General features: G+C 37.0%; 1 long non-coding RNA gene across 1 annotated transcript; it reads left to right on the plus strand.

The window, feature by feature from the left end:
* Nucleotides 1–374: 374 nt before the first annotated feature.
* Nucleotides 375–2,663, plus strand: LOC111919028 (uncharacterized). The gene is made up of 3 exons (XR_002859386.3): nucleotides 375–775; nucleotides 868–959; nucleotides 1,492–2,663. It is a non-coding gene; the product is annotated as an uncharacterized LOC111919028 (long non-coding RNA).
* The last annotated feature ends 6,934 nt before the right edge of the window (nucleotides 2,664–9,597 follow it).

The following is a 9,597-nucleotide window of genomic DNA, read 5'->3' on the forward strand; positions in this document are numbered from 1 at the left end:
AACCCCAAAGAACCATTGCACATGCACCCATTTAATTTGCAAGAATTTATTTAACCATAAGTAGAAGCACCTTCTTCCAATGTTTACTACGATTTAATGTTAATTACTAAGTGCTTAAGAATTGTATTGATGGATTTAATCTTATATTATAAATTTATAACCATTATCTTTTTGAGCTTTTTCTAGTCCATTGAACAAAAAGATTTGTACACAAATGGATCCTGTTTTAAATTGGAGGGCATCAACAGTATATGCATATAGAGATGAATAGAGGAGGTAGGAGTGTAGGGCCGTGGGGGCGGGGTGTTTGGTTTGCATTTATGACTTTGCTTGTCCTTTTATCCCCCCTCTTCTACAAACCCCTTTCTGGCTTCCATTATACATCTCTCTCCCCTCTCCTCTCTTTTTTCATTCCTCACCATCATCACACACACTACCCTCGTCCCTCTGTTGATTACTCATAGAGGAAGAAAAGAATCAACTAGGAAGTTCTCTCTTTTGAGGGGAATGTTGTCTGGCTCAAGGCCACAAGAAAGCTCGAATCTATCTTTCTTATCTATACGTATACACATGTGTGATAAGATCCATCCAGTTTTTGAATGGATTGAGCCTCAAATGATCTCTGATGATTAGTGATTAATGATTAGTGTCAAACCAATCTTGATCATGGGTTCTGGTGTCGTCGGACCAGGCTTCATTCCCCTCAATTGTCCTTCCTTTAATATTCATAAAGTTTGGATCTTTCGGAATCTGCCCACTTTCGCTCACCAACAAGGTTCGATCTTTTTGATGGGTTTAGCTTTCTTTTCGATTTTAACTATTGTTTAAATTATAATCTTACGAGTTTTGTTTGTACGGTGATGATAGATGAAGGCGCAGATTGGTATAATGATGAGGAATCATGTTTGACTTTTCTGTAAATCGGTCAAACACCCGTAAACAGGATGCTACTTCGAAAGGTTTCTTTAATTATTGCTACTCTAAATAATCTGCAAGATAATTGGAAGTGCTTTTGTTTTTTTTTTGGGTATTGATTACATTTTGTCAGCCTTTTAAACCCTCGTTTTTCCGTCATGATTACTTCATGAATGTGGTGTGTCTGTTTCTGCTCTTTCTTTATCTTCATGTACTTTTGGCATTGATGCTGTATTTGACTTTAACATCACACCTCCCTCATCATTATCTTATGATTGTTATGATAATTTTTCAATCTAGGGTTTTGATTATGCATGATTTTAGTACAAACAATGCTTATTTTCTGACACGGTTTTTTCTTTCTGTTTATGTAATGCTACAACCTTGATTGTTTTCTTTCAAACCAAAAGTAAACTTGATGCAATTTAGTCATCAACGTATCAAGAATAAATAGTTTTTTGAAATCTTGCTACTGAATACGAACTCCACGAGTTCTACATTACTGTATTAGTATTTGATTGATTTGATAGCCATGGATGCTTCTTGATATAGTTTGTCCTCACTATTTATCGGCAGTGACCAGTTTGCAATTTAGCCATGGATGTATAGAAGAAGCTTTCAGGAACATTCGAGTTGTGAAGAATCCCTCAACTGATAAACTCGTTGGAACTACATTTACATTTATTACGGATTATACAACACATGAATTGTTTAATGAAGCTTAACAGCTTCAGGAGTCATTGATCGAGTTGGGTGTAGTTTAAGAATGATGCAATCGTTTTTAGAAAGTAGAAAAGAAAATCGAAGTGGATCTGAGGAGGTGTTTTTACAATATTGTTAGCTCTCTGAAGTGCAATGATTTTGGGGGTTTGTTTTTTTATTTTTAATTAAAAATAGGTCTTTCTTAATTTGAGGATTTGATTCTGTGTATGTCAGTATGTGATTAAAATGTTTATTGTCGTTTTATTTTAATAATTTGGATAACATATATGAAGATCATCGAGGTTTGTCTAAAGTCTCAAAAGAGCCCTGTAAACATAGAACAAATACCCATACTTCAAATATGTCTAGTTAGTAGTCAAACTATAAAGTATAAATAGTGAATATCCATTTGTCAACAGACATTGAAACATAATCTACAAGGAAATCCTCACGGAAAAGAGAGGAATTGCTACCATCATGTGCAAGGGTTACGCTATCAGGTAATCATGTGCAAGGGTTACGCTATCAGGTAGGGGCAGTGTCCTACCCAATTAATCCGATGTGCCCACCAAAAACGCCGTTATAACGGCTAGCACACTGACACCCCCTCCCCCCCCACACACACACGAGGGTGGATTTCCGATGTTATGACATTCGGCGTTACTGTGGCAACGGGAGGCATAGGAGTTATTCGCTTGTATTTTCGATCAAACGGTCCTATTTTAGACCGTTGTTAAATGGTCATAAACATTAAAAGGAATAAGATTAACTCTACTATAAATACACATATTTAACTCATTTTACCTAAACAATACATCTATTTCTCTTAACTTCACATTTCTCTTAATTTTCATTTCTTTTCTTTCTTTCGGGCGTGATAACATGTAACAACATGTTGCCCACACCTAGTAGTCTTAACGGATGGAGTGGCGGGTGGCCGATGCACACCAAGAACGCTATGTGGCGGTTGCTGACTGTTGGACTTGGAGGCTAGATCCTGCAATGGTGGTGTGACTATAGTGATTTGTTTTGTACCAGTTTTATGCCATGATTAAATTTACAATTCATTATGAAATTAGTTTTTCTTTCTACACTAGAACAAGAAAAATTGAATGCTTTTAATTTATAAATTTTAAAACATAAAATTTATCTCAAAATGATATAAAAGTCATTTTACACCAAATAATAATAATATTAATAATAATAATAATAATAATACAAATTTAGGTGGTTTTATTTGATGTTTTTATAACCGAGTAATTGTGTATCATCCGAGTTTCAATCATGTTTTCCACTATTTTATTAGGGGGTTTTTATAGCCAATGGAATTCGGGGTTGGAGCAAAGCATGAAGCCATCATTCACAATTGCTGAAATCTGGGATCTGGGTGTTTTGCGCGTTGACGCGACACGGTGGAGGAGTGATCGCGATGCGACTTTAACCTTTGGGAAGATTGCCTTTTCTAGGTAAATGGTCTTATTTAAGGAACTCTAAACCCTATGATTCGTCATTTGTAGCCTCTACATTCTCCAAAACACCCTTTAGGAGAAACCCTAGTTTCCTTTGGTCATTGGTGTTATTGCAAGTGAAGGATCAGCCATCCTTATACTTGTGGATCAGTGTAAGTCATAAAGTTAATTATTTTATTGGTTTTCGCCTTTAGATCTAAGTGAATTTCTTGTTTTTGTCCATTTGGATGAAGTTGTGGTCCCTTTATGGCTTGATCTATGGAGTTTGGATAATTCTATGAGCTTAGAGTCATGATTGCTTCAGATATAATCTTTTGGTGTGACATCCCCAAATTCACGATCATTTTAAAAATTTTATTTATGCTTATTAAAAATTAGAGTATCCATTTTAAAGAAAATATGTTGCGGAATTTGTTCCCATAAAACATGATAAATATATTATCAAAGCATTTCCGATAAAATGTATTTTGTTTATATTAAAACTTTAGGATGTCATTGTCAATACAGAAACATAAGTATAAATAGACATTACATTCATTTACACTAATGATTTACATCTCCTTTAATCTCTTAGTGTAATGTGTCCTCATATTGATATCTATGATACAAATAAATCGAGGACAAAATTGCAAAAATGGTCCCTATGGTATGCATTTTTTGGGGTTTTAGTCCAAACCATGACTTTTTTAGTTTCGTGGTCCTTTTGGGCTACTTTCATTGCAGAATTGGTCCCCGATAAATTTGAAAAGACTACTTTGCCCTTTTAATTTGTTTTTTCTATTTACTTAAATATTCTTTTTCTTTTATTTAATTATAAATGTTAAACAAATCAAGAATAGGACCCACACCCTATTTTCTCTTTCTTTCTTTCTCTCTCTCTCTCTCTCTCTCTCTCTCTCTCTCTCCTTTTTTCTCCGTTTCGCTGCCAAGAAACTACTCCGAAGGTGATGCGTTTTCCGGCCACCACCATGGGCAACAAAACCTTCCTTTCTCCTTCTTCAATCCCAGCTGCCAAACACCTCTACAATTTTCGAAAAACATCACCCAAACACCCCTGACCCTTCGTGTTTAACTGTCGGTGACAGGAGGAAAGAAGCCAAGGGAAGCCGCCAAAGCAACCTCCGTTTCCTTCGTGATTCACCACCGGAAAATCGACTCTCGTCCTCCCTTGTTCTTTCCTGTCGAACAACAACATCCAAACACCCCCTATTCGGCGCTGCTACCGCTGCTTTGTTCCTTCGTTTTCTTTATTGTTGACGACAAGAAAGGAACCCACGAGGGCTCGCCGAAGAGCATCTATCCCCTCCACCATTTGCTCATCGAATCCACAATGAAACACCCCTGAAGATCCTTGTTCCCTTTGCTCATCGGAGACGCCGACTACTGCCCCTCGTCGACATATACAATCCCGTTTGCCATTTTTCGGTGCTTCTCTTTGCTACTTACTTTCACCTCGATCTGTGGTTGTTGGCGACGAAGTCAAGCCAAGAGGATCATCGTAAAAATGGGTTCCTTTCCCCCTTAACATATCTACCATCGCAGATGGCTGGAACGGAGGCAATAGCCTCCTTCTTTTGTTTTATTTTTCTGGTGAGTTGAAGAAAACAAGAGGGAGAGGGGAATCAAGAATTGGTAACAGAAGATGAGGGTGTTTGGGTGGTGATTGTCGATAGAAAAAGGGAAGAGGATGATGGGAGCTTTTTGTCTTCCTTGGTGGCCGGTAAACACCGTATCCGGTGGGTGGTCTTGCCGGAAATCAAGAAGAAAGAAAGAAAGAACCGTAAGAAATGAGAGAGAGAGAGAGAGGGCAGGTGGGTCCCATTCTTGATTTTTTTAACATTTATAATTAAATAAAAGAAAAAGAATATTTAAGTAAATAGAAAAAATAAATTAAAAGGGCAAAGTAGTCTTTTCAACTTTATCGGGGACCAATTCTGCAATGAAAGTAACCCAAAAGGACCACGAAACCAAAAAAGTCATGGTTTGGACTAAAACCCGAAAAAAATGCATACCACAGGGACCATTTTTGCAATTTTATCTAAATTGAGTGGGTCATGTTAGGAAACCTGGTGAGTACATAGGGATTACAATCCCACAATGTTATATATATATATATATATATATATATATATATATATATATATATATATATATATATATATATATATATATGCTTTAGAACTCACAATATATACAACTTCATCTCATATAAGCAATTTTACCCCACCCCGTCGATCCTCACAACGACACGATCTATACTCTCGGATCTAAAATTAGCCTCTTTACCTAATCCATACCCCCGAATCAAGTATGTATAATCCATGCTCTCGGATCAATAACTATGCCCATTCCATACTCTCGGACTAGGGACAACAATCTAAGTCTAATCCATACTCCCGGATTAATGATAAATAACTATGTCATCTCCATAGTCTCGTACTAAGGACAAATGACTATGTCTAATCCATGCTCTTGGATCAATGACAAATCTTAAAGTTCGACCCTCCGTGTATATCTCACCCGCACGCATAAGTAGATACTACCCGATATTCATCTCAATTAATTTAGGTTTGTTCTGTATCCTAAATCATCATATATTATCAGACAATAACAAATATTTCACACACATACATATATTTAATAATTTAATCAATACTTGTATTAAAATCATGTTCATGAAAGGAACTATGCACTCACTTGTTAAAGTGATGACTCCAAACTCGGGCAGCGCTTCGCTTCTAACAATTTTATTTTCCTACGACGAAACCAAGTATCATTACCACTAGATTTTAGTCTAATATTTATTGCGACAAATTATTAGTCTAGATTTCCGAGCGATATTGTTTTATAAGTGTTAAACAATACTTTTCAACTACTATGTACAGACAGGGGACATACATAAAATAATGGAGGGAAGGACCATTTTGGCACTTAAGCTGTTCTGAAATCCAACAACCATATGCGGCCCTTCAAACCAGATTCCTCGTAACGCGTATAGTTAAAATGTATTATAATAACACTTTTTATAATTTATATGTAACGCCCGGGTTTCGGGGCTAAAAATTTTTAGACGATGTAATAGTCTAGGTCAACTATTGTAACTCTTTTTGATGTAATAAAGATGAAATATTTTAATTCTATGTGAATTATGTGTATTTGTGTGCTTATTACTTTATTATAAATATATATTTAATAAAGAATAAAAATAAGCGTCAAAATTAAAGTGTGAGATAAGTCTGATATCTTTACATAAAGTTGTAGTGGTCGAAACAAGGATTCCGGGGATATAAAGAACGCCAAAAACCGGCACGACACCGGGAGACGTAAATAGTGAATTTACGATGGAGGACTTTTTAGCCTTAGTGATCTAAACGAAAGTCGTAGAATATGTTAAACCGAGAAAATCCATAAAAAGAACGCCCAAATCTGACTTCGTATGAAGAAGTTATGATTTTTCTAAGATTCGGCTTAGCAGTGCACGACCCGAAACTCGAATTTTAGTTCGAGCGGTTTTTGGCATACGCGACCTAAATGAGAGTTGAAGATTTCATTAATAGGAACTCAACGGTAAAAAGATAGACGAAATGGAGTCCATATGAAGGAGTTACAAATTATTCCCGATCATTTAACAGTCTAAACGCCTCCTACTGTTAAATTTGAGATCAGTCGAGAATTAGCCAACAGAGTCTAAATGAAAGTTGTAGATCTTGATTTTACCTACGCGTTGAAAAAAAATAACATCGAAAACGGAGCTCGTATGCGAGAGTTATGATTTTTCTAAGTTTGAAGGCTGATACGCGATAGGGGGTGACGTGGCACCACCAGAATTGGACACGTGGCACCACCAGAAGGCTATCACATGCCCCAACTCGGCGAGTCCATCAAGAATTCACCCTATAAATAGAGGTGTCGGGTCTTGCCATTTCTTCACACCTCTCAAACCTTCTTTCTGTCTCTACACTCTCTCTCTCTAAGCTCTCTAAGCCCCCCTAAAGTCTAGGTAAACCCCCTAGCACCCGAAGGAAGCCCCGAGGCTCCCGGAGTCCCGAGAAAAGAGCCTTTCGGATTGGAAACGCTGCTCCAGCGAAGCCCGGTTTTGAGAAAAAACGCGATGTAAGTGAGCTACGCCTAACCTATCTTTAGTTTAGCTTATGTTTTAATATAGTAATGTTATTAGGACCTTATAATAAGTACTTGGGCTATTATTATGGGTTATATAAGTATCGTTTAATGCTTATATAATAGTAATAATAGCTAGACTCTTAATTAGTCACGGTGAATATTAGACTAAACCCTAGTGGCAATGATACTAGGTTTTGCCGAAGGAAAAGTGTGTTAAGATTAACGAAGTGCTGTCCAAGCGCCGAGTCACCACCTACTCAAGTGAGTGCATAGTTACTTTCAACTTACACATAGATATGAAGTATTTTATATAAATTACGTGCTACGTGTGCATATTATCTGAATAGTTGCTATCTATGCTGGATGAATGTTTTTATACATGTTTTCAATGATTTAAACTGCATATGTATTTTATATCTACAAAATGTGCTGGGTAAAACATGGGTAGATGTAATAGTTGCTGTGTGACAAAATAAAATAATGAGAGGCCTCGTTATAGATGTTATTGATGATCCAGTCATCTAGCGGAGTATAGATGATGACCACGGAATATTCTAGACCGTCTAGTGGAACACTAGCAGGCTCGCAACCTGTAGGTGTTTATTTGAACAGTGTGCTCACCAGGTGTACTCCATCCCCCACATGGTTGCCTTAAGGACATTTACTGCTGAGGAATCCCCTTAGCAGTAGTGTCTATCCCGATGATGATCCTTAGGCTAGGTCCCTTATGATAAGTGTTTAGGGACGTAATGAGAGGATAACGGGAATGGGTAATCGGGTTATTGTTGATTGATAAAGTTAATAAACTTATTTATTATGGGTTGAAAACCCTATGTGCTCACCAGGCTCCCAAGCCTGACACACTCAGTTTCTTGTATTACAGGTAGTGGCGCATAAGCATAGATGTTTAGGCCTGTAAATACGGAATAATGTAGTAAAGCCTATGCTGTATTGTTTATGCTTGTGATCTGTATCGAACATGACATCCCGAGTCTTTTTAATGATATACATTTCTACGGAAATGCTTTTGATAAATCTTTATCATATTTTATTTTGGGACAAATTCCGCAACACTTTCATTTAAAATGTTACTTTGATTTTTAAACAAAGCATAAACAAAATTGGTCTTTTCTGGCTGTGAAAATGGGGATGTCACATTTTACTTAGCACATATATTTCTTACGGGTACATAATAACGATAATGAACTTAAATATAAGTTATACTTAAAGAAGGGTAAACATAACTCACTTACGGTGAAGTTTAGCTAGGAACCGGGCTCTGCACGGGTAGAACTTATGAGCCGAAAGCTCTTCTTCTCGGAGCCTTCTGGCGCTCCGGGACCCACCTCTAGCACTTAGGAAGTATAGGGAATGGGAGGGAGAGTTTGGGAGTATTGAGAGAGAAAGAAGGGATAAGGTGTGAAGAAATGGGGTGCTCCACGCACCTATTTATAGGGGCTGGCTTCGAACTATGCTGCACGTACGAGGAACTATGCTACGCGTACGAGAGGGCAGGTGTCAGCTTCGCATGTGAGGCCGTGGGGAGAAAGAAAGGGCCGAGATGGTGCCACGTGGCACTTTTTGCATTAGCTTATACATAATTTCTAAATTCCATAACTTTCGTATACGAGCTTTGTTTTTGATGTTCTTTATTTCCACGTGTAGTTGGCGATGTAATCTACAACTTTCATTTAGACTCCGTCGGCTAATTTTGATTTTATTTTTAAAGTTATATTTTAATAGGCTTAGACATGTAAAGTCTGTTAAAACATCATAACTTTGTCATCCGACGTCTGTTTTCGTCTGTCTTTATATCATTGAGTTCCTATTAATGAGATATTCAATTCTCATGTAGGTTGTGTCAGCTAGAAATTGATCGATCTAAAATTTGAATTTCGAGTTGTGCAATGGTATGCTAAATCTTAGAAAAATCATAATTTTCTCATACGAAGTCAGATTTGGACGTTCTTGTAACGCCTGTGTTTCTGGGCTTGCCATTTTTAGCAATGTAATAGTCTAGGTTAACCTTTGTAACCCGTTTTGAAATAATAAGAGTGTATTATTTGAGTATTATGTGTTTTGTACTTAATTGTTTAATTATGTGGTTTGATTAATTAAGAATAAAAATAGGCATCAAAATTTAAGTGTAAAATAAACTTGATATCTTTGGATAAGGTTGTTGTAGTTGAAACGAGGTTTCCGAATATATATAGAACGCCCAAATCTGACTTCGTATGAGGAAGTTATGATTTATCGAAGTTTCGGCTTAGCGGTATGCAGCCTGAAATACTCGATCTGAGATCGAGCGGTTTTTAGCCGAAACAATCTAAACGAGGATCGAAGGTCTCGTTGTTGGTATCGAAGCGATAAAAAGTTAGGCGAGAACGGA

This window comes from Lactuca sativa, chromosome 3 (assembly GCF_002870075.4).
Source record: "Lactuca sativa cultivar Salinas chromosome 3, Lsat_Salinas_v11, whole genome shotgun sequence".
Classification (NCBI taxonomy): Eukaryota; Viridiplantae; Streptophyta; class Magnoliopsida; order Asterales; family Asteraceae; genus Lactuca; species Lactuca sativa.